The sequence below is a fragment of the Lonchura striata genome, chromosome 8 (assembly GCF_046129695.1).
Source record: "Lonchura striata isolate bLonStr1 chromosome 8, bLonStr1.mat, whole genome shotgun sequence".
Taxonomy (NCBI): domain Eukaryota; kingdom Metazoa; phylum Chordata; class Aves; order Passeriformes; family Estrildidae; genus Lonchura; species Lonchura striata.
Window position 1 is genome coordinate 18,331,645 of NC_134610.1, and position 23,651 is coordinate 18,355,295.

Below are 23,651 nucleotides of genomic sequence, written 5' to 3' on the forward strand. Positions count from 1 at the left end.
CTGCAAAGCAGAAAAAGAGAGATTCTAGAAGACTCTTTCCAACCATTTATTTGTGAGAATTAAGATGCATAAAAACTCAGATTTAAAAAAATGCTAGTAATCTCCAAAATTGGACCAGCATGCTTCATAACCTCAAAAAGATAATTTTCAGTGGACAAAGTGTTGCTTAAGTATGAAGTTTAGTCAGCATCTCCCCAACCTCTCTGACCATTATGGCCAAGAGACTCTGGGGTATTTATCTCTAAAGTGTGGTCACAATTGACACCTCAGCATTTTTGCAAAGTAAGCAAGTAAATACAGAGAAAAATCTTAAAAAACAGCAGCAGAAAGTAAAGAATCAGTATTATTTTTCCCCAAGCTGGACAGTCATGCATGAATAAACAAGGCTGAACACAGGATAGTGAAGAAAAGTAGATTTACCTATAACGCCTGATCCTATGATTGAATTAATAATGTTAAATCCAGCTGATGCCAGATCACTGTTTCCTCCTTTATTCTTGGGCTTATTAAGGAGGGCTATTTGGTCATCTGTTTCTACCTATTTCAGGAAGACAAGAAAAACATTATACATGAGAAAAATAAGTGAGACCAAGTATTTTTCACATAGTCTATTAAAGATTTTGTAAAAAAATGTCATACACTCAGGTTTGTAGAGGCATTTTGCTAAATAAATCCCATTTTTTTTTTTCAGTGAGAAATCAAAGGGGTATTAAGCAGCTAATTCCTCTATAAGTCTGACCCATAATCTTCTGTAATTCTCCAAAAAATAAGTGGAAGGAAAAAAATATATATAAACTCAGAGGTAGGCTACTAAACAAAGGCATTCTTAGTCATGTTTCAAAGACAGAAATGTGAATCAAGTATTTTTGAAAGTATTTTGGCTAATACAATTGGTCAGTAAAAAAGTCCCTGAATCAGGAAAATTAAATTATTTTAAGACTTACTAGTAAAGCATGCCAACATCTTAACATAATCTAATCCAGGGTTTTATCCAGTATTTTAAATATTTCTGTGCCATTCAATGGTTTAATTAATTATGAATTGTTAATGACACTATCAAATCAGCTGGTCCCAGAAAGTTTCTGTGGGAAAGAACCAAACTTCAGAGCTCAATATGTAGCCAGTAGCTTCAAAAATTAATGTTTGCATCTTCGGAAAAGAACTGTTTGACAAACATGCAGTACTCCTCTCCTAAGATCACCACTGAGCTGCCAGAGAACATTTTAGAATTATTCATCAGAAAGATCGTATTTTACCTGAAGTTGTGAAATACAAGAGAGGAACAAGAATTGAATGAATAAAGTGCTTGCGGTGTTCTGTGTACTAAGTATGAAGGTAAAACCAACATTTCATAGATGCAGAAGCCTATTTAACATATATAGCAAGTAGTGTAAACTCAAATGCTTGTCACTAATATTCCTGGGAAAAAATAAAATTACTGAAAAATCTAAGTAATCTGTAGATAGACACATAAATTGACAAGCATAAGATTGCCTGCCTCTAGTAGGGGTGCACATTTAAGTGGAACCTTTAATCCTCAAGCAGCACTAACATAATACTGTCTCAGATAAAAGGCCAGTATAGTGTGGTATCCCATTTCTGAGTGATGACCATGAAAGGTGCCTAGGGAAAAGCATAGGAACATAGGAGATAGCTAGTTAGCAAATAAATTTCCCCTCTGAGCTTTCCTCAGTTTGTGTATTTTGGACTTCCCAAAGTGGTTAGGTTCTTGGAGCACCACACTTCTAAATGGACAGCTGCTTGATTTTTCCTTTTTAGAAACTATGCATAAGTTTTAGTATCTACAATATCATGTAGCAGTGAATGCCACATTTTAATTATGCATCCTAGGAAGATACTGGTAATTTAATTTGTACCAAACCTGCCATTCAGTACTTTCACTTGGGCGTCCCCAAGTCTTTTGTGTCATCACAGAGAAACTAAACACTATTTCCCATCTTCTTCATATCACATAGTTTCATAAGTAACATTCTCCCTCAGTTGTTTCTTACCTAAACTTGTGCTAAATTTTTATTTCACCACTGATTTCAGCAACAGAAGCATCACTATGATTCTCTCCTGAAATTTTCTCCGCTAACAGAACAGTACAGGTGAAATTGCACTGAACAGAACAGTCCAGGTCCCTCTCTTCATTTGTTATGAAAAATAACAGAATGTGCATTGCTAAGCCCTGTTCCTTTTCCCCAGTTGGAAGGGACACATTTCAATGAGCAAAAAGGGCAACAAAACGTTGTGACACAGGTGAAACGGCTCCTGAGTGGGGAGCAGCGCTCCGGAGGTGTCCCTGGCCTGCAGACAGGGAGGGATGCCAGCAGCGAGCCCAGAGCTGTACAACGCGGGAGAGGCGAACGCGAGGCCACTGCCTCTGGCAGGGCTCTGCTGGGCTCCCTGCGGGCCAGGGCATGGCAAGCACCCGCCGCGACAGTGCAGCAGCGGGCACGGCAGGAGACGATGGGGCACGGCAGGAGACGATGGGGCACGAGAGGAGACGATGGGGCACGGCTGGAGACGATGGGGCATGGCAGGAGACGATGGGGCACGAGAGGAGATGATGGGGCACGAGAGGAGACGATGGGGCACGAGAGGAGACGATGGGGCACGGCTGGAGACGATGGGGCACGGCAGGAGACGATGGGGCACGGCAGGAGACGATGGGGCACGAGAGGAGACGATGGGGCACGAGAGGAGACGATGGGGCACGGCAGGAGACGATGGGGCACGAGAGGAGACGATGGGGCACAAGAGGAGACGATGGGGCACGGCAGGAGACGATGGGGCACAAGAGGAGACGATGGGGCACAAGAGGAGACGATGGGGCACGGCAGCAGACGATGGGGCACAAGAGGAGACGATGGGGCACGGCAGGAGACGATGGGGCACGGCAGGAGACGATGGGACACAAGAGGAGACGATGGGGCACGGCAGGAGACGATGGGGCACGGCAGGAGACGATGGGGCACAAGAGGAGACGATGGGGCACGGCAGGAGACGATGGGGCACGGCAGGAGACGATGGGACACAAGAGGAGACGATGGGGCACGGCAGGAGACGATGGGACACAAGAGGAGACGATGGGGCACAGCAGGAGACAATGGGGCACGAGAGGAGACGATGGGGCACGAGAGGAGACGATGGGGCACGAGAGGAGACGATGGGGCACGGCAGGAGACGATGGGGCACGAGAGGAGACGATGGGGCACGAGAGGAGACGATGGGGCACGGCAGCAGACGATGGGGCACAAGAGGAGACGATGGGGCACAAGAGGAGACGATGGGGCACGGCAGGAGACGATGGGGCACAAGAGGAGACGATGGGGCACAAGAGGAGACGATGGGGCACAAGAGGAGACGATGGGGCACGGCAGCAGACGATGGGGCACAAGAGGAGACGATGGGGCACAAGAGGAGACGATGGGGCACGGCAGGAGACGATGGGGCACAAGAGGAGACGATGGGGCACAAGAGGAGACGATGGGGCACAAGAGGAGACGATGGGGCACGGCAGCAGACGATGGGGCACAAGAGGAGACGATGGGGCACAAGAGGAGACGATGGGGCACGGCAGGAGACGATGGGGCACAAGAGGAGACGATGGGGCACAAGAGGAGACGATGGGGCACAAGAGGAGACGATGGGGCACGGCAGCAGACGATGGGGCACAAGAGGAGACGATGGGGCACGGCAGGAGACGATGGGGCACGGCAGGAGACGATGGGACACAAGAGGAGACGATGGGGCACGGCAGGAGACAATGGGGCACGAGAGGAGACGATGGGGCACGAGAGGAGATGATGGGGCACGAGAGGAGACGATGGGGCACGGCAGGAGACGATGGGGCACGAGAGGAGACGATGGGGCACGAGAGGAGACGATGGGGCACGGCAGGAGACGATGGGGCACGGCTGGAGACGATGGGGCACGGCAGGAGACGATGGGGCACAAGAGGAGACGATGGGGCACGAGAGGAGACGATGGGGCACGGCTGGAGACGATGGGGCACGGCTGGAGACGATGGGGCACGAGAGGAGACGATGGGGCACGAGAGGAGACGATGGGGCACGGCAGGAGACGGGGCGCTCAGCGACACCGAACTTCAGCCGCGCCGAGCAGCCGTCCTTGTCCTTCCCCGGCCTCACAAGCTGAGGTCCCGAGTCCGCATTTCCCCCCCTGCGTGGCACCTAGGACTTTCTTCCTCCTACGAACTCGGGGGCAACTGAACAGAGATGAGAGGGCCATCGCTGCCGGCCGCTGCACCGCGTTGCGGGGACGTTCCAGCGGCCGGTCGTCCTGAGCCGCTGCCACCGGCCGCGGTGCCCCTGACACCCATGCCCGCCCCACGAGCCGCAGAGCGCAGAGGGAAGTCCGGCGAGCGCCGGCGGGCCCGCTGACCCGCGCACAGTCCCACACCTCGCCTGCCCCCCGTGTCCGCCCGGTACCTGGCGAGCGGCGGCCGGCGGCGGCTCCATGGCCGGCGGGCCCGGGGCGGGCGCGCGCGTCCCTCGCGGGGGGCGCCGGTGCCGCCCGGCCCGCGCGCCCGGAACGGGCTCCCCTCGGGCGGGCTCCCCTCGGGCGGGCTGGCACGGGCTCCCCTCGGGCGGGCTCCCCTCAGGCGGGCTCCGAGCGGCCCGGCACGGGCTCCCCTCGGGCGGGCTCCCCTCGGGCGGCCCGGCACGGGCTCCCCTCAGGCGGGCTGGCACGGGCTCCCCTCGGGCGGGCTCCGAGCGGCCCGGCACGGGCTCCCCTCGGGCGGGCTGGCACGGGCTCCCCTCGGGCGGGCTCCCCTCAGGCGGGCTCCCCGCGGCCGGGCTCCGAGCGGCCCGGCACGGGCTCCCCTCGGGCGGGCTCCCTCGGGCGGGCTCCGAGCGGCCCGGCACGGGCTCCCCTCGGGCGGGCTCCCCTCGGGCGGCCCGGCACGGGCTCCCCTCAGGCGGGCTCCCCTCAGGCGGGCTCCCCTCGGGCGGGTTCCCTCGGGCGGGCTCCGAGCGGGCCCGCGGCGCCTCCGCCGTGTGGGAAGGCGGCCGTGCGCCCGTCCGACAGCTCCCGGCCCGGCCCGCGGCCCCAGAGACCCGCCGGACCGCGCTCCTACGGGCGGGCGGGCGCTGTGAGACGGCGGCCACTCCTCCGGACGGCCCCTTCGCTGGAAACGCTCCAGAAAGTAAGCGCTTCTCTGCTTGAACTTGTAAGGTTTCGAGTTCACTCGGTCCCTGTTTACCCCGAGAGCGCCAGGAAACCTTTCTCGGTGAGATATGTAATAAAAACCAGGTCCGATGTCACAGCTGCTAATTTCTGGTTGCTTTTCAATTCAGTGTTGTTTGGAAGACCTCACTATTCTCCTCAGGGAGTATAATCTGCTGTAAAGAGTGATCAATCAGATATAGAACATACTGAGGTTCTAATCAAAGTATGGGAAGAAGCCAAACTAATTAAAAGATGCAAAATGACAGTGCTGAAAGTTTAGTTGCTAGATATCAAGCTGAGACCAGTCAGTGTCCAGCAGAATACGCTTTGGAAATGTGGAACGAGCCACACAAAGAAACACATCTTAAACTGAAACCCGTACGACATAGTAGGCTCTGATAAAAAGTTGGAGGCAGTAATTAATTTTCTGAAGTATTGCTGGACAAAAAATGTAGGGCCTACAAGAGCAAAAAAATCTACCTAACTTTAGGAATTTACTCCAATTACTGGAGGGCATCATCAGAATGTGGACCCAAAATTTTCAACAAGATTAAATCATGATGGGGAAAAAATGCCTGAAAGATGACAACTAAATAGCAGAGAAAATAGAGCGTGCTAATTTCCTTTCTATAGTCTTAAGAACTCCTATATTTGATAATACTTTGCTAGGGTAAACTGTGGTGGTTAAAGGAGCATATGTGCTGTGCCTTAGTAATTTTGTCCCTAAAGATCTATGATGCATATGATTTAATACGGAGAACAAAGTGCACATAAAGAGCATATATGACATTGTTGTTCAATAGCTTAAGCACATTAGCTTCAGCTCCTTCCAAAAAATCTCTAATCATCTCCATGACAAGCTACAAGCTGACATGTATTCTTGTGTGACTAGTCAGATGACATGACTCAGCAAAGAAACTTTGAGAGGCCTAAGATGCAATTCTTGTGATTTGTAGCAATGTTATTTCTTTCTTGGACTGCACAAAAAATTCCTTGTGAAACCGGAGAATTAAGCTGTTTTAAAGCAGACTGCAATAAACCATACAGTAGCTTTTCAAGATAGTCTTCTACCAGACTCTCTATGTTTAGTAGTGTAGCAATTTCCTCACAAGGCCTCTGTATCTAACACCCACATGCTCTACAATAGTGCCCTGAATATGTGATTTTGTTTTAATTCGTATTTGCAGTGTGTATTAGTTGCCTTAGAAGGTAATATCTGTTTTGTGCAAATACTTTCTCCTGTATAACCTTATAATTAATCAGATACATCCTTCAGGCTTTTTTTGACAAATCAAGTCAAGCTCCCACTCCCCTTATGCAGCCCTTAGTACATAAGGGGGCTGGTGCCTGAATATGCCACCCATCCATTTAAGAGTCCTAAAATTTTACTTCTATCGGTCACACTGGCATGATTCCGAGTAGTATTTATAAACTTACAGTTTTAATTCAGTATACTAACAGTGAATTAGGGAAAGGAATAGGCAGTTCCCAAAAGATTGTGCAGAGATGCTTTTCCTATACCATGAGAGTAATTTTTGATTTCTTCGATTGCTCTGCGCTTTTTGTTGTGCTTTGGAATGTGCTTATTGTCTAGAATGCTTAATACTGGTTTTAGTCTTAGCTTTAAGACTTGCAGTACATCATGAATAAAATTGCAGGGTGCACTGCAAGTCCATAATCCATTGTTTACATTAAGTTCTTTGGGAGTTTGCTGTAGGACAGTTTGTACAATTGTTTACCCCTCTGGTTGTGGTGCAGGATCAAGCTCTGAAGGATGCCAACACAATTAAACCACAGGAGACAATTATAAAAAAAGCCAATCAAACAGATGGCAGCTTCAAAAAAGATAGGCACAAAGGAATTTGTGCCTAAAAAAAGAAACAGAATAAACCATAAATTTTCATGAAATGTAGAAACATACTAAGGAGACCCAAATGTGTTAGAGCAACAAACACCAGAAAGGAATCGTTATTAATACCTTTAGTACTTATGAGCAGAAATTCTGCAAGAGAATCCTGAAGATCCACAGAAATGTAAGGCTGGTTGGGAAGAGCAGTCACAATAAAACCAGAACAGAGGGTTGTTTTTTGTTTACTGGAGAGTATCTTGAGAAATTTTTCATGGCAAAACACTTTCTACAAGGAGGACTAGAGAGAGAGTATGCCTTAAGTTGAATTATCAATCGAGTGATTGGAAAATATAAGCAACAATGATTTGGGATGTAGTAATCTTGAAATCATAAATTAATTTGTGGCTGGGGAAGATAGTGCTCAGTTTTTGCTTCATGTCAATGGTACTAGTGGTATTGGAAAATGTCACATGTGACATGAATATGGCTGCCTGAAAGAACTCCAAGAATGATCCAGGAAACTACCTACAAACATGCCTGACATCCCCACTGGGTAAAGTGTACACAATAAATAATAGGATGAGATGACATTGAACAGTCTTGGCAGAGCTTTGTAGAGAAGCCTACACTGTTGCAATGTCTACTTTGCCAGTGTTACTGCTTGAGAACTAGATTTCTAAATGCCAATGAAACCATTGTCACTTTCACAAGCATTAAATATATTAAAGCAAACAAGATATTAAAAAAAAACAACAAGGAAGAGTCAAATCTATAAGCTCTTTGTGTACTCCAAGAATGTCTGAATCATCTGAAACCATTTAAGATTAAAGATATAAGATCAGACACAAAGTAGGCCTAGAAAAATGTCATGTGATGCAAATTGACATATAAAGACTACATTTCCTTTTATCTCCAAATGAAGGAATAAAACAGAGGAAATGAGCATTCTTTGTAAGGAATGATTGTTATAATCACATGATACTTTAATGTCAGATTCTGTAGTCCTTTGTAAAAAGGTCAGCAATATTTTATTTTTTAATAGTGTCTTTGTGGCAAACATATTTAAAAAGGACTAATGTTTTCAACAGCAAATTAATTTAGTTGTGAGATACATAACAGTCTGACAGAAAGATTTTTGGACCATTTTTAAAAAAGATTTTGTTGAGAAATGTTTGGTGATGCATGTGAGAAATGAGTGGAAATATGGAGAAATATGGAGAAATATGGAGAAATATGGAACCTGCTCAGCTACATTGTACCCCCTGCAAGAACAATCAGCACTACAGGGGGAGTGCAACCTCCTAATATGACAGCTGTGGGCAGTCTGCCTGCGTTGCTTAGCTGATGAGCTTAATAAATACCAAGCACCTGGCCTCCTCTAAGGGTATATAGAGCTTTATCAAAGCTACCCAAAGGATTATGGTTTGAGGAAAATGTTTATATCCTAAAATTTCTATACTGGTCTTCATAAGAACCTCTAGTATTTGTGAAGTTAGTGGACAAAATAACTGACCTGGAAGTTATTAGTACAGTTTTTCCTCTCCTGCAAGTTGAAGGTACCATAATCTGTTTTGGAGAAACAAAGTCTTTAAGCTTATCATTGATAAGTCTCCTATAGGCAGTGTTGCTAACATTTTGTTGATGGTTCTCATTGTGGATCCTGAGGTTTTAGTCTTACGTGATAACATTTTCTGCCTCCTGTCCTGCACTGTTATGGTCAAAGGAAGCATATGGAGGGAAAACAAAATCTTAAACTGCAACTGGTTATGCCTTACTAGTTGGTTGTGACAAATAATATACCGTTTATTTAATTTATCATGTAAAACCAAGTAGGAGAAATTGAAGCTTTACATATGAATTTTTCTTATCACAAGTTTGAAATGTAAACTCATTGTTTGTCTCTCTGATTCATTAACTTATAAGATCTGTAGCTGGGAAAATAAAAACTGATATTCTTCTAGTTCAAAATAGCCACAATGAAACCTAGAGAGCACACTGCTGTTGAAGAACTATACTAAGAACTCATGACTCTGGACTGGGAACTGCCTTGTTGTGTTACTCCCTGTAACTCCTCAGCTAAAGTGTATGAGTCCAAAAAGAACTGGTTATTTGCTTTCCTAGAAGTTTCTTTCATATTTCCAGGCGCTTGGGAGGTTTTTCCTTGCGTACTCTTGAATCACAGCAGCTCTACAGTTGTTTCTTTACTATAATTGAAAAAGTAATTAAGAGAATAAATGGTTGCTTAATATTCCAATTACTTGAAGGTGAGTGTTGTGACAGCTGTGGGTTAACAGCTAACTCTGCTTGTGTGTAACTAAGGGTCTAGGATTAAAGGGGAAACCACATTTTTACCTGCTGGACTACCCTTCTTGGGGGTGGGGAAAGAGGTTGAACAGGAGTCAGTTGTGTCTCCTTGATTGTTTACTGGGTATGAGCTAGAATTTGAGTGAGGAGGAAGCTACTAAAATTGGGATTTGTTGGAAGTATTGCTAAAACATTTTAGATTAAAGGATCTAAAGACAAGTAGGAGAACTAGAGGCAAGAAAGTAAGGCACAAGCAACTGATGACTTACTAGCCATCAGCTTGCCTGAAGGCATTCAGTGTTCAGAGAACAAAAAGTAAGGCCACAGCAGCGTGTTTAGCAGGATTATATTTATATTTGCGTTATACTTAGAGCTGTTTTTGTGACGCATTCATAGTTTCTTTGCCTCATGCCTGGTATTGATTTATGCTGAGTGTAATGGCACTGTGTTATCCATTTCTTAGCTTAATTGATGCAGTTCTGTTTCTGATCTGTAGCAGAAGATGCTAATATTGCATGTGCTGGTATTCTGCTGGGTGTTACTGATTCACTGGTTACGTGAAGCCATGTGCAATCCTCAAGCTTTCACAACAGTATTTTTCCAGTGCCTTAACAGATCCTATACAGAAGTAAACCAAGTTTCTTTGATTACTGCTTATGTGCTTTTATTTTCAAAGAATTAAATTAGGTGTTACAGTATTAATTTCTGTTACTAGTGGTTGTTGTTTCAGCTGTGCTTTTTGTTCTTTCATCCTTGAATGTCTTCAGAACAAATCCTAGTCAATGGCATAATTCCCTTCCTTTTTTGGGAATATATCTTCTGTATTTTCTGAAGTGAACAGATTACTTGCAGTAGCATAAAAATGCTGCCCTTAATATGGTAAGCTCCTGGTTTATTTGAGAAACCAGGGTAAATTTATACAACATTTTTCTTCTAGTGTAGAACACAATATACTGTTAAGTATAAACAGACTGCTTTCCTCATCTTTTGACATGCAAATCCCTTGCATCCTTAATACACAATATGGATTCTTTCCTGAAGTTCTTTGTTTTTATCTCCTCTTTGCAGAACCGAGTGGTTCTTGCTCAGGTATCTCCTCATACCGTTAATTTCTAAACTATACCGCGAGGAGCTCGCCCAGCACGGGTTGAGGAGCAGAGTTTTTTGCTGGGCCCGGAATTCCGCTCACCGCCGCGCTCCGCGCTTCCGCCGCCAATTGCCCCGGCGGGGCCCTGCCGCGCAGCGCCGGCCGGCGGCGGCACCAGGGGGCGCTGTGGCACCGCGCCCGGGGGCGCTGCCGCCCCGCGCTGCCCACGCGGAGCCGCCGCAGGGGCGGAAAGGCTTCCCCCGACGCGCTGGCACTGCAAAGAAAGGCTCGCAGCAGCCTCTGAATCCATTGTGGGCGTTCTGCCGCGCTCGAAAAGATCTATCAGGGATGGAAAATAAAGATAAAAATCAAGTGATGGAGTATCGTATTATGAAAACATGACAGAACTTATGTAGAGTAATTAAGATGCTTGTGTTAGAGATTAGTCGAACTGCTGTGTTTTGTTGACTTGTTCAGGACCATCTTTGTAAGTTGGCATTCTTTACAATTGCCTGTCCAGTTATGAGTATTGACCGCTTTCAAACTCATGTTTCTCTCTATTTCTATGCAGAGTGGTGAGATAAGATATTGCAAATCTGATCAAGGAAGTTGGTGTTTGCATGATGTTCTGTAAGTATTTAACTTTTTTATGGTGTAAAATGTTACAAGCAGTAAACCGATTATAGTTTATTTATTATGTACCAAGGGCCAGAATATTTTTGCTATCCTTTTGGAAACTATGAACTCCCCATATATTTTCACCTGCTCATTACTTAAAACTATGAGTTATAGAGACAATATAATGATGAAATCTTGGGCAAAGAGCAGTCAATGGTGAAACTCCTAAATGCTCTATGATATTGTATGAATATAGCAGAAGAGCAAACTAATTCCGTATACCTGTAGGATGTAATTGATTACTCTTATGCTTCATGTGTGTTTTTGTTATTTGTAGATATAGCACTCTTGTTTTATATATCCTGTAGTTGATTCTGCAGCAATGAAGGTTTGGAATCCATTAGTAAGTGAAAGACTGGTTTCTTTTGAGTAGGAGTAGAAGAGCAGGTAACTTTTGCTCTGCCAAAAGGACTAGCTGGGGGAAGGAAGGAAGAGGGAGAAAACTAGAAAGGACAGTGGGAAGGGATAATTTTTAAATGGTTGGGCAAAAATAAGTAGGAGGCAATCAGGCTTATCAAGTATTATTTTGCTAATGACTTCCCTGCCATTTAGCTTTTCTTTTGACTACATTTGCAGCCTCTTCCATTTTTTCTTTCAGAAGCATTTTCTGATTTGCCAATCCTAATGTTTTATCTTAGTTAGGTGATTAAGTGCTTCCCAATCACTATTCACTTTGTAATCATATCTGATTGCTAATTTTAATCCTAAATAAAAACATTCCATTGTAAAATGCAGCCAAGAAGTATCTGGCAAGAGCTGTTGATTTTATTTTAGAGGTTGAAGAGCTATATGCAAATATAGTTTCTATTGAAGTTCAGTAAAACAGTAGATCTCCTTTTAAGTATCTACTTGATATAAACCAAGAGATTTGGTAAACATGTAGAGGGCAGTATTTGGTTCAACATACTCCTACTGGTATGTAGGGGCTCCATTATACCATACAGAGATTTTCCATTAGCAGTAGCATGTGGATGTACCTTACAAATCTATCCTCTTTGTCAAAGCATTTATGACAGATGGTTACAGTGACACCTTAGTTCTGTCTCCTGCTTCAAAATAGACTTGCTGTCAATTAATTCAGACTAGGAGTGAATTAAATTTGGTTGTCTGTTTTTATTGGTTATTTAATACATGTTATTAGCTTTTCCAACATGTTTGTAAACATTTGGCAGAATAAATAATAACCCATAACTGAGTTTCTACCTATTAGTATTGTGTGATGAATTAGATAAAAATGTTGCATTCAACATTCCATTTAATTAACATCACAGAACAACAATAAATATATATAGCAATATTTTCTGAACACTGGCAAGAATTAGGAATGAAAAGGATTGTATTTTAAAAAAGGTATTCCTGATTTCAGCATATTATTCTATTATGATGTTGCACATGCAGTTCACTATCTGTGCATGAGTTTCCTACTGCTAAAAGGAGGGCAGCAATATTTTCTATAAAATGAAACTACCATGAAGAAAAAGCCATTAATATTTTATCTCAGATATTAGTGTGGTGTGCATTATAGAAAATGCTTAAAGTAAACAACAACCAACCACCTCTCACCCTCCCAAATCTACTTTATTTGCATTTGGAAAAAAGAAGGAGAAATAAGTATTTTCAGTAAGAAGTTAAAGGATAAAATCCCTTTGAGCATTGAGCTGAATTTTTTCCACTTTTGATCTGTTTGGAGAATGACTTATGTAGGAAGAAATCTGAGAGAAGTTAGAAGTTGCTAATGTGGAGCCTGCATGAAGTTGCTAAAAAGGAAAGCTATGTAGGAAGAGCCTATAATTTTCATTCCTATCTTTGCACTTGGATTAATGCCCAGAATAGTGACAAATAGAGCGTCACTGGGGAAAGTCTGAGAATAATCTCCATTGGCAATAGCAACTAACTGAAGGAAGGGATAACTGCAATTATAACAATAAAGTATTTGCTAATGAAAACAATCCCTTTCTATTTTCAGTAAAAATAACTGACAGGAGAGACTTCTGTAGCATTTTCAATGGGAGGAAGAAATGGGAAGGTTGATAACTGTGAATATATACATGATATATATACACACATATCTATGTTCAACAGACAAGTTCAGCTGGAGGTATTACAAAATATCTTCCACCTTTCAAGGCCAAAAATATAGTTTTTCTAGGAGAGTTACTGAAGAGGCACTGTTTTGAACAGCTTGGCATAGCAAGTGCATATATACCTGAGAATATAGTTCTCATAGATGTAGGCGTGGTAGTGGTATTTATTTAATTTGTACTCTCTGTAATTTAATCTTCTTTATCTAAAAAATATATAGACAGACATACTCTAAGTGTTAAGTACTTTCCCACACATCTTAGTCCCACTTTGCTATTAATGGTATCCCTTCAGAGCCCTGACTTTACCCTGTGCTCCTCAAGAAACACTACCTCACCTGCTGTACCATTTCTGCCTTCCTTCAGAAGACCTAGGCCTACAGAAAAACACCATGTGCTGTCTGAGTTGATAATATCCTTTGAGAAAAAGGATAATGGACTTTTCTGGTTTTCTTTGAAGCCTGAAGGAGCAACAGTGGCTGCTGTGGTTCTCATATCCCTGATTCAAAACTCAAGTCATTCTGTCTCTATTTTGCAGGTAAAGCATTTTTGAATGTAAGATGCAGTGTCTCTGACTTTCATTAGGAAAGGTTTAAGAAAGTGAGGCTATGCGAAAAGAACAACAAAAAGAGGGACAAATGAAGGAAAATGGTAGTATTTTATAATAAATAACTCCACATGTGATTTTTTTAAAGCTTTGTTGGGCTTGGTTTTATTTTTGTTTTTTTAACGTGGTTGCACATATGGAAATGGAAAGCAGACCATACCAGCTAGGTTTGTGTATGGAACACAATGTTACTCTAGCACTACACGAAGAAGAATTCCTCATGTGTAGGGAAGTAATATTCCCCATGTGTAGATAGTTGTATTAAGTTTGTGGGTTTTGGATTCCTTGTGGTGCTTTTGAAGCATGGTTGACCTAAAAGGAATGTAGAATTTCAAGAAATCCACTGCCAGTTCTGGCCAAAAGCATGCAGAAACAAGACATGGGATTTGAACAGTAGAGGTATATTCCTTATCAAATCGAGAATTTTCTTTCAAAGATGTCAGCTTTTAAGTATTCGTGCCACTGTAGAATTCTCTGACCTTATGACTTTCCTGAACGCTGTTATTGTCTTAGGAAAAGGATAAATCATGTATGAGAGAGGGTCTGTTGAGGTTGGGTCTGTGTTAGAAGACCAGCAGGCCACTGAATTCCCTTCATGTTTGTTATAACAGAAAGATGTCTTCCAAAACATCTTCCTTTATTATAGAAAAATATGTTTAATGCAAACATGTATGTAAAGTTAGATATATTATTTTTTTAAGGTTCTTGCATATCCTGCACATTCTTCCCTAGTACGTATAACATCTGATTATGACTATTGAAACAATTACATTTTCTTTAAAGAATGTCACAATCTTTTGTGTTTTGGGTATTCCTTACTGTGCGTATGAAGTAAAATGAAAGCATGTATAGTAAATAATTGAAGTAAAATATAGTAAATATAAAATTTTAAAATAAGCACCTATGTTTATAGGAATAATTATCACTATGTGATCAAATATTTTAGACAATTTAACATACCTGCCTTGCTTCTACATATAAGGAGGTAGAATTAAAGCAAACCTATACATATATATGTATTTGTGTATATTTTTATAGTAGAACCAAGGGTTAATAGATACTAGCTGGTAAAGAAGTCTACTTTTGGGCTGAAAGGCTGCAGTCACTCAAACTAGTGGCATTGCTGGGGAGGTAAGGACATGCTGTACATATTAACTGGAATGAAATACCCTGTTGAAGCCTGTTGTTGACACCCGTTCTTTAACAACAACAAGAGTCTGTTTGCAAGCAGAAATAGAAACCTGTGATGATGTGGCTGAGTAAAATACAGTTCTCCATATTATGTGCAGTTGCTAAGGATATAAACCTATCAGTGATACCTCATTTTAGGAGTTCAGAGAATGAATAATAGCTTTGTGACTAACTATTAATGACATGTATTGAAAAAGAACTGTTGGGTAACAGAAGGTAGAATCATTTTACTATATGCAGCGATGAACATTACCTTGCACAAACAGTACAGCCTTGAAGTAGGGTGGGTGGAGGTGCAGCTGGGTGGGAGGCAGAAAAGGATTGAGAGAATATGATTTATGGGTGAGAAATTTTTACATTAAAACTTAGCACTACAGATGCTGCAGACTGAGCAGTGAGGTTCTAGATGCTCCCTGCTTTCAATTTTGTATTAATGACAATTATTTCTACAGCAACCATTAGTGACATTGCAGAAAAGACTGCAGATAGTTTTTCTATTGTTAGACATTGTTGTGGATTACAGCTATTTTATTGTTTTAAAGATGATCCCCTACCAATCCCTTTCCTCTTTTCCTCAATATATATTTTTACTAATATAATATATGCAAATAAGCATTGCAATTGCATAATCAAAAATTAGCTAAACAATTTTGCCCAAGGTTTCTAAATGTTGATTTTGTAGCATAGCAGTAGAGATAGCACATTATTCAAATGTTTTAAAAATTATTTTAAGATTCCTGGTGCTGCCTTAAAAGCATAAGTACAACTGATTACAAAATTGGAAACACCTGCAGGATTGAGGTGATGACAGTAGGCTGCTGGTGTAGTTAGAATCATAGAATCTTTAAGGTTGGAAAAGACACCCAAGATTATCGAGTCCAACCTTTCACCAACCACCACAATGTCAACAACTCACTAAATTTGGTCCAGAAGTGCACCAGTGTTGGTCACAGTCATTATAGGTGGGATAAGCATAGGTCTGATAAAGCCAAGAAACACACGTTGTTATGAAGGAATTGAGTATCTCAATTCCTGTTACAGCCAAGAGATAGAATTGCATGAGAAGTTTTAGTAGGGTCTTTCCCCTTAAAATGTTTTGCTATTATTCTGTGAATAATTATTGTTGAAGCACGCTGTCATAGTAAGAACTTGTCTGACTACTTTCTCTTCAGGCAAAATAAATATTTAGTAGTCCCGATCGACAGTGTCAGTTCAGAAAAGAACACTTAATTTTTTTCTTGCTGAATCCTCCAGCAGCGAAAAATTAGGTCCAAGCGGTTCTCTCCCATGCTGGTTTACTGCAATGCCACTCCTTTCCTGTGGCTCTTCTGTGTACAGAAGAGACTGCAGGCTATTGAAACAGGTAGTGGTGAGCTATTGCATTACCACGCCAGCACACAAGAGTGCAGTGTAGGGGCTGCGCAGCTAAGAGCACAATGTAACTGATACAGTAAGTCTAATTTTAGGTGCAGGAGGCTCAACAACTTCTTTACAAATAACAAGAAAGACATACAACTATCTCAGTAGATGTCATAAATGAGTAATGTTCTTTTTGGCGTTATTTTTTTATCTGTCTTGTATTTTGTGTATGTGTGTACAATTTATTTAGAGTTACTTAATTCACTTTTTATTCTCATATTGTAAGACAATTCAGTCACAATTTCCATACTTATTTGGCAGCTATCTGTGTGTTTTAATAAATTTCACTGTGTTACATATTTTTAATTGTTGTTTAATAATGTAAGAAAATACTTATTTCACTGAAGATTAACACAGTTTACAAAGCAAATATCTAGTATGACACATTTTTAAGGCATTTTCTTGTAGGATTTCTTTTAAATAGTTGTTTCTGAAAATTTTATTTCCTTTAAACTAACAGCAGCTTTTGTACATGCAGCATTTTGACTTGTTAAGACATTTAGTTTAGTCCTGCAACACGTAGGTTGCAGTACCTACATAGGCATAAATAGTCTGAGTGAGCATAGAATGACACCCTGCCAGACACATGTGTAAATTGCCTGCTACAGTACTTGTCAAATCACTTATAAATAGCAAGGGATCAATTTATACAACATGAATCTTGTTATTGGTTAGCCTTGGTTCCAGAAGTATGCACATATCACCTTTTACCCTATTAATTGCATACACTGGATTTAACAAAATAAGCTAGGTGGAGAAGGACCTTTACAGTAATACATCCTTGACAGCAGAACTCTGCTTAGTGTTGTAGAAGTTGACCTGGTCCTTCCTGAGCTGCCTGAAAGTACTTAAGGCATGGAGGATTAAAAAAATACATTTTCACAAGGATATTTCTTGTGTTGTTGCTTAATTTCTCCCTCTACATCACCAATCTGAATGGACCAAGGAGTGGGTTTTTTCTTTTTTTTAAATTGTTTTTTTAAATGGCACTTACCTTTAGATCTATTTGGTCTGAAGGTCACTAAAGGGAGTTAAAACTTGAGTGACACAGACCTTTATGGTGTTGGATACTCTAAACATGCATGCAGAAAATGCTGACGCCAGAAATGTGAGTTCACTAACTTCAACAATTTCTGTGGATAATGCTCTTAAAAATACATACGTAATTAAAATTAAGAAGTTAATTAAAAAGTGGGATTATGAATAGTAAGACTCTTTGGTCTTATAACAAGGGTCCATAGCCTGTAGAGTCAGAATTTGAGCATGCTCCCTACATGCTTTATTAGCAGTTCAAAGCAGAAAAAGTGGTTCATGACAGAATTTGATTTGCTTTCAGAAGGAGTCTTAACATTTTGACTTCTTGTTGCAGTACTAGTATCAGAAAGAAAATCCAGCATAATCTCCTTATGTAATACAGGGTCAGTAATGGTAAACCCAATTGTTTTAGATTTATGTTTGAAATATTTGCTTTTAAACACTTACACTTGGCTTCCAGATTTCTGTGTGTTTGTGGAGACCTAGTTCTGTCAAAAGTGAAATGGTGATAAAATATGCATAGTATTGTTAATAGTACAAAGATAACTCAGTACAAAAACCTCTTTCGAAATTTGTGCCACAGATTGAGGACACAGTAATTTAAACCTGTCTTTAGATAGTTGCTATTTTAAATCTGTGTGCTCTAAGTAAGATATGATTTTATAGTAGATGAAATTTTTTGTCTAAATTTTGATTTTTATTGTTACATATATTAAAATGCTTCTGTTTCTTTTGCTAGGCTTTTCCTGTTCAGTTATAAGTACGTAAAAAGCATCAGTTTTCTGCTATAGTAGATAGAAATTTTCTGCACTTGTTGTCTACTGCCAGTGGTGCAGCTACTGGCAGTAGATAATGTTTTAAGCATTTGCATCAGTGAGCACATTTTACAGGCACTTTGAGCTATCCTACCATACATTTGAAGGAGACATTTTATCTCTTTTAACCACAAATTGAATTTACTTGCAGGTCTCCATTTTATAAAATATAAAAAGATTTCTGCCCAATTCAGTTTTGTGTTTTAAAGTATCCCTTCCCAAGACAAATTGAAAGGCATTTGAATTAGGAAAACCCTTTATTTTCTGTAAAAAAAGGGAGGTTCAGTATGGGATATGAATACTAGGGGGTGCAAGGACTGACCTGTAGAATTGTTTCTAAGTTTTCAAAACTACATACAAATGAAACCCAAAAGTTGGTAGGAATTAAAAATTATTTTGATTTCTCAAGATAAATTTGTCTATTCCCTTCCTAGCCCATTTTTAAAATTATATTATTCAAATCAACTCTCCTCTACTGTCCCATTTGGTGCTGTGTCATGAATTATAAAGTTCTGTCAGATCCAGTGCTGAGTGCCATTTTTCACCTTCTCCCATTAAAACTGTGCAGAAACAAATATATTTGGAAAGGACTTTAAGGACATGGGAAAGTTAATTTTGTTTTCATTTTGGAGGCTGTCATTAATTGCTTCTTTTTTTACAGGGACTTTTATACCTATGTGCAAGCAGCACTTACCAGGTCTAGGAAACTGCAAAAATGGGAATGATAGACTAGAGAAGAGGCAGTGGGCATATTGGAATTTTTTCAGTTTCTGAAGTATATTAAAATAGGACTATTAAAGGCATAGTATATTAAAAAATGCTGGATTGTGTAGGATGTTGCAGAATGTTTTGGATTTTTAACTATCCTTGTAAGACAAACCTCTATGCAAAATGCTGTGTTTTTTGCCCATGATGATTTATTCTCTGGGGAAAATAAACAGTGTATTGTCACAAATTAGTGAGATTTCAGTGAACAATGAATAAACAAATAGCTTTCCATGTTTTTGTGTGCCCTGCAATGTCTGGTCTAGTGGTGTCAGAAGTTTATGGGTCTTTTTTTTTTTTTTTTTTTTTTTTTTTTTTTTTTTTTTTTTTCTTCTTAGAGCACTAGAGGTCTCTAAATTTTGCCAGTCCTCTGTCTAGGTCTGTCCTCTTTTTCTGTGTCCTGTATGGGTATTGAAGTTCCATTCCTAGGAAGATTTATTTGTGTAATCCTATATATAATTAAGATTTTCTTGCACAAGATTTTTGTGTTTTTACAGTTGAGTAAAGTCAGATGGAACTTGCTTAAAGTTTATGTATCTGGAAAACAACACAAAAATTTTAATATATTCCTATATAGGTAGAGAAGCTTTTAGATCAGACTCTTACACTCCTGAAGCTATTTAAGTCACTTCTTTGTTGTAAAAAGGTGCATTTCCTTTTACAAGTTCCAAATTAAAAATTCTTTAGCCTATAGAATTAAAACTGCTTCTCATTTAAGTTGAAAAACAGGTGTGATCTAATTTTTTCATCAATCAAGATAAGTTCATAAGTGTTTTTGCAGTATCTTCTGAAATCCTTGCAAAACCTTTTGTACTTTTTGATAAATAACATCTGTATGTGAAATTCATATGCATCAGGATTTGTGATACTTTTTTGCCAAACTGAGTTTTGCAGTGTACATTTTTAACATGAGTGCTTAACTTTTATACTCTAAAAATGAAACTACTTGTAAAGTGGACTCCACATGGTGTCTCCATTCTGTAGCAGAGAATAGGTGTTCACCTCCTCTATTCCTGGCTCTATTCCTATTCTCTATTCTAATGTAAAGAGAATAGGGAGAAAACAAAGGGATCATGTCAGCAATCTGTCCGCTAACCCAGCAAACAGAGATGGAAATGTCAGCAGTTTCTCTGCCAGGAGGGATGAATCACTTGTGTCCCTGTCTGGGGAGAATCTCATGGAGCAAACTGATTTGCCTGACCATGTGCCCAGAGGTGCTGCCCTGGAAGGGAAACTGGCTGTTGGCTAACAGCCACCAGGTTAACCTGTAATCTTTTCTCAGATGGTACCACAAGCAAATAAATTGTCTAAGAAAAGGAGAGGGTGGTAGAATGATAAAATCCAAACATAAGTTACACTAAGGCAGAATTCTTCAACAGTGAGATGTATATGATTTAAAGAAATATCTATTAATATTTAAAGCTGTTCTACTGGTAAAAAAAATACTGGAGTCAAGCAATTCAAACTGCATGGTAATGGCGTTGAATCCAAAGAGATTTTTTTTGTATAGTGTTTTAAAAAAAATTAAGTATTGCTATTTTATGTTTCTTGAAGGACTTTTGTTATTTTATTCTTTTAGGATTCTAGTAGTAATTCTAATAACTACCCCTTGTGAGAGTAAAATAAATTGTGTAAATCATAGTGTATAGAGTGATTTTACAGGGCTGTAGTTCTTATGCAGATATTTTGAGATTGGGCATTAGACTTTGCATCTATTACAAGATTATGATATTGAAGAGAATACTATGCAAGCAATATTATCTCACTGCATTTTAAGATTGTAAAATTAGTATCTTCTGCCTATAATAGGTAGATGATAATTGCATTGCTTTAGTATTCAGTTGGATAATTGGTATGTGAAGCACAATTTTCATTTGTCATTATTTAAGGTCTAAAACTGTTCCTTGAATCTTTCTTATTTTTTGTCTTTTTGTCTTATAACTTCAACTTTTTCTACTTTTTTCTCCTTGTGGTCCATCATATTCTGGAGAGAATATGATGGACCACCATGCTCCAGGTTATGATAAATAGGTCTGTGTTACTGTTGGCCAAAACCAGCCACCTATAATTTGCATGGAAACACTTCATTGTATTGAAACATCTCAATTACATTTACTTTTGGATACCTGTATTTTATATATTACTGATTTTTGCTTTCTGTATCTCAGAATGTCATATAAGCCTGTTAGAAGACTCTGCAAAGCATTTGATGTCCACACAGTTACTTTGATCAAATGAATCTGTATTCAGAAAAAAGTGATGTTTGGCAAGACTTAGTTCTCCTTAAGCTGTTTCGATGCTGATCAGTTATTTTAGCGTCCCAATTCTAAACTGCAGTCTTTATTTTCTATTCTATGAGTTTATTCAGTATCAGTGTCAAAGTAAAAGCACATATTTATATGTCTGGTATCCTTAATGATTTGAAAATACTTTGTATTAATAAAAGCAAAAGGTCTGAGTAGGTAGTAATTAAAACAATAAAGAAATCACAACAATATGAAGACTGAATTTAAGATAAATATAAGAAGCAGAAAGTACAAAAATGTATAGTAAGGAAATAGTAATATTTCTGTGCTAACGGCAACCTATTCTTCTACATTCCTTTGAGGCACCAAGATCAGACCTTTATGTAATCAGATCATGCATTTGTGTTCTTGAATAATATTTGCATTTTAAATGTATGTTCACAAAGAATGGCAATACATACTTCATTTTAAAAGTGGGTTAGTGTCCTGTGACTGCTCTATTTCCCATCCTTCATCTTTATCAGTTATTCCTTTTATGTAGTTTAGTCTGTGAAAGCAGAAGTCTTGTGCTTATAGTATTGAGTGTTCTTCTGTAGAATGACACATTTTGTCATGAAAATAATTTATATGACTTGCATGGAACAAGTAAACTTTCCATGAGAAAAGTCTAGAGCACTTTGTCATGTAGATGTTACATATATATTTGTGTAACATACATTTGGACTCTGAACACACATGGAAGTAAAGAAAATAAGTAACAGTCTCAGCCAAAAGTCTGAAGTCCTGCAGAGGAGCTGGTAACTAAATACAGGCCTGTTTACTTCAGCATTTGTGCTTTAACTAGAAAGCCATCCTTTGAAGCAGAGACAGGGATGGAGCTAAATTTACTCAGTATAGTTTTTTTAGTATAACTTATATTAAGTTTTTGCACCTTTGTCTTCCAGAACATTTTTCAGGACATGACATATAAATTCCTTGGGTTCTTTACCCCTTTTAAAATGGGTGCTGTAATGCCCTTTGGTCCTTTGGCAGTTTTCTTGTGTTTTCTGGTGTTTTGTTTACAAGGTCTTTGGAACAGAAATCATTTTGATCTGTATAATCTTTCTGCTTGTATTAAGCATCATATTCAATAGCTAACAGCAAATACATCCTAGTTAAATAGTAAAAGATACAAATACAATGAAAAAATTTTGCTATCAGAGGAAAAGAGTAATGAGTTTGTCTCTGTAAATAATGTTTGAAAGACACCTTTTATGTGGAGTGTTTGTTGGTTGCAACATGAGTGCCTGGATTTTTAATATACTCCATGCAATAATACATATATTGCTTAGTTCATTAACTCACCTCTTATCTCTTACTTGAAGAATGTCCTGTGAAATTACACTTCTGTACACGGTTTATAGTTTGAAAGGAATTGCCCAACCTAATCTCCTGAATTGTTTACCCCTACTGTTCTTTTATATTTTTGCATATGTTTTAGTATCTTTCTGTTGTTTGTTTTGGTCTAAAAAAATACGAATACTCATTATCTGCTGTTTTTTTCAGTTCTGATGTGGCTCTGTATTAAATATTAGTTGATGTGTAACTGGTTTTTTTTCACTGAAATTCAAGGAAAGTAAGAGTTTGTTCTTTCACACTTGTTTAAATTTTAATTGCCTTTCAAGTAACAAACAAGCTTCAAGCTAAGACTTGCAGATGTTGAAAACTAGGTCATCTTGTTTATGCACAAACTCTGCTTGCTGTACTACTGAGTTATGGTCTATAAAAGCACATTAGAAGGATTCTAATACAATTAGGCAAGTCAATAAGAATTTTATAGTATCCTTATTGCAAGTTGCCATATGAAATAACCATTATTTTTTATTAGTTATTGAGCTACTATAATTCTGGTTTTTGCTTAATTGGTTTTTCTTTATTAATCCAGAATATGATAGTTAATTTTTAAGGAGACTCTTCACTAAAAATGTAAGACATAGAATCAAAGACTGGTATTTAACCAGAATTGATCCAGTGGTTTCCATAATTTAAAATAATTTGTGGGGCACCTTATACACAGGTCACCACAAAGAGAACAGGGTCATACAAGACCACATAATCATACTTGGCCGTTACACAGCCATTGTTTTAGCCATGACATTAATTTAAAATGTGGTGATTTAAAGGTTCTTACTTCTGTCACCTCATGTTAATCAGACCATATGCTGTCAGCCATTCAGTTTGCTAAAGTGATGCATAAACAGGCCAACAGTTTTGGTCTTCACTGCAAAATCTTATATTGGACCATTAATCAGAAGTAGAGGATAAGTGGTAAAATGGTGATATCACATGAAAAAGATATTTAGTGTCACAGCAGCAGTTTGTACATAGTTTATAAT

The 23,651-nt window shown here is 39.8% G+C and overlaps 1 long non-coding RNA gene across 1 annotated transcript in view; it reads left to right on the forward strand.

Moving 5' to 3' along the window:
* Window positions 1-10,710: 10,710 nt before the first annotated feature.
* LOC144246698 (uncharacterized) overlaps window positions 10,711-23,651 on the forward strand; it is a 59,889-nt gene continuing 46,948 nt past the window's right edge. The window contains exons 1-2 of the long non-coding RNA XR_013340367.1: window positions 10,711-10,926; window positions 11,011-11,069. This is a non-coding gene — a long non-coding RNA (uncharacterized LOC144246698). The remainder of the gene's footprint in view (window positions 10,927-11,010; window positions 11,070-23,651) is intronic.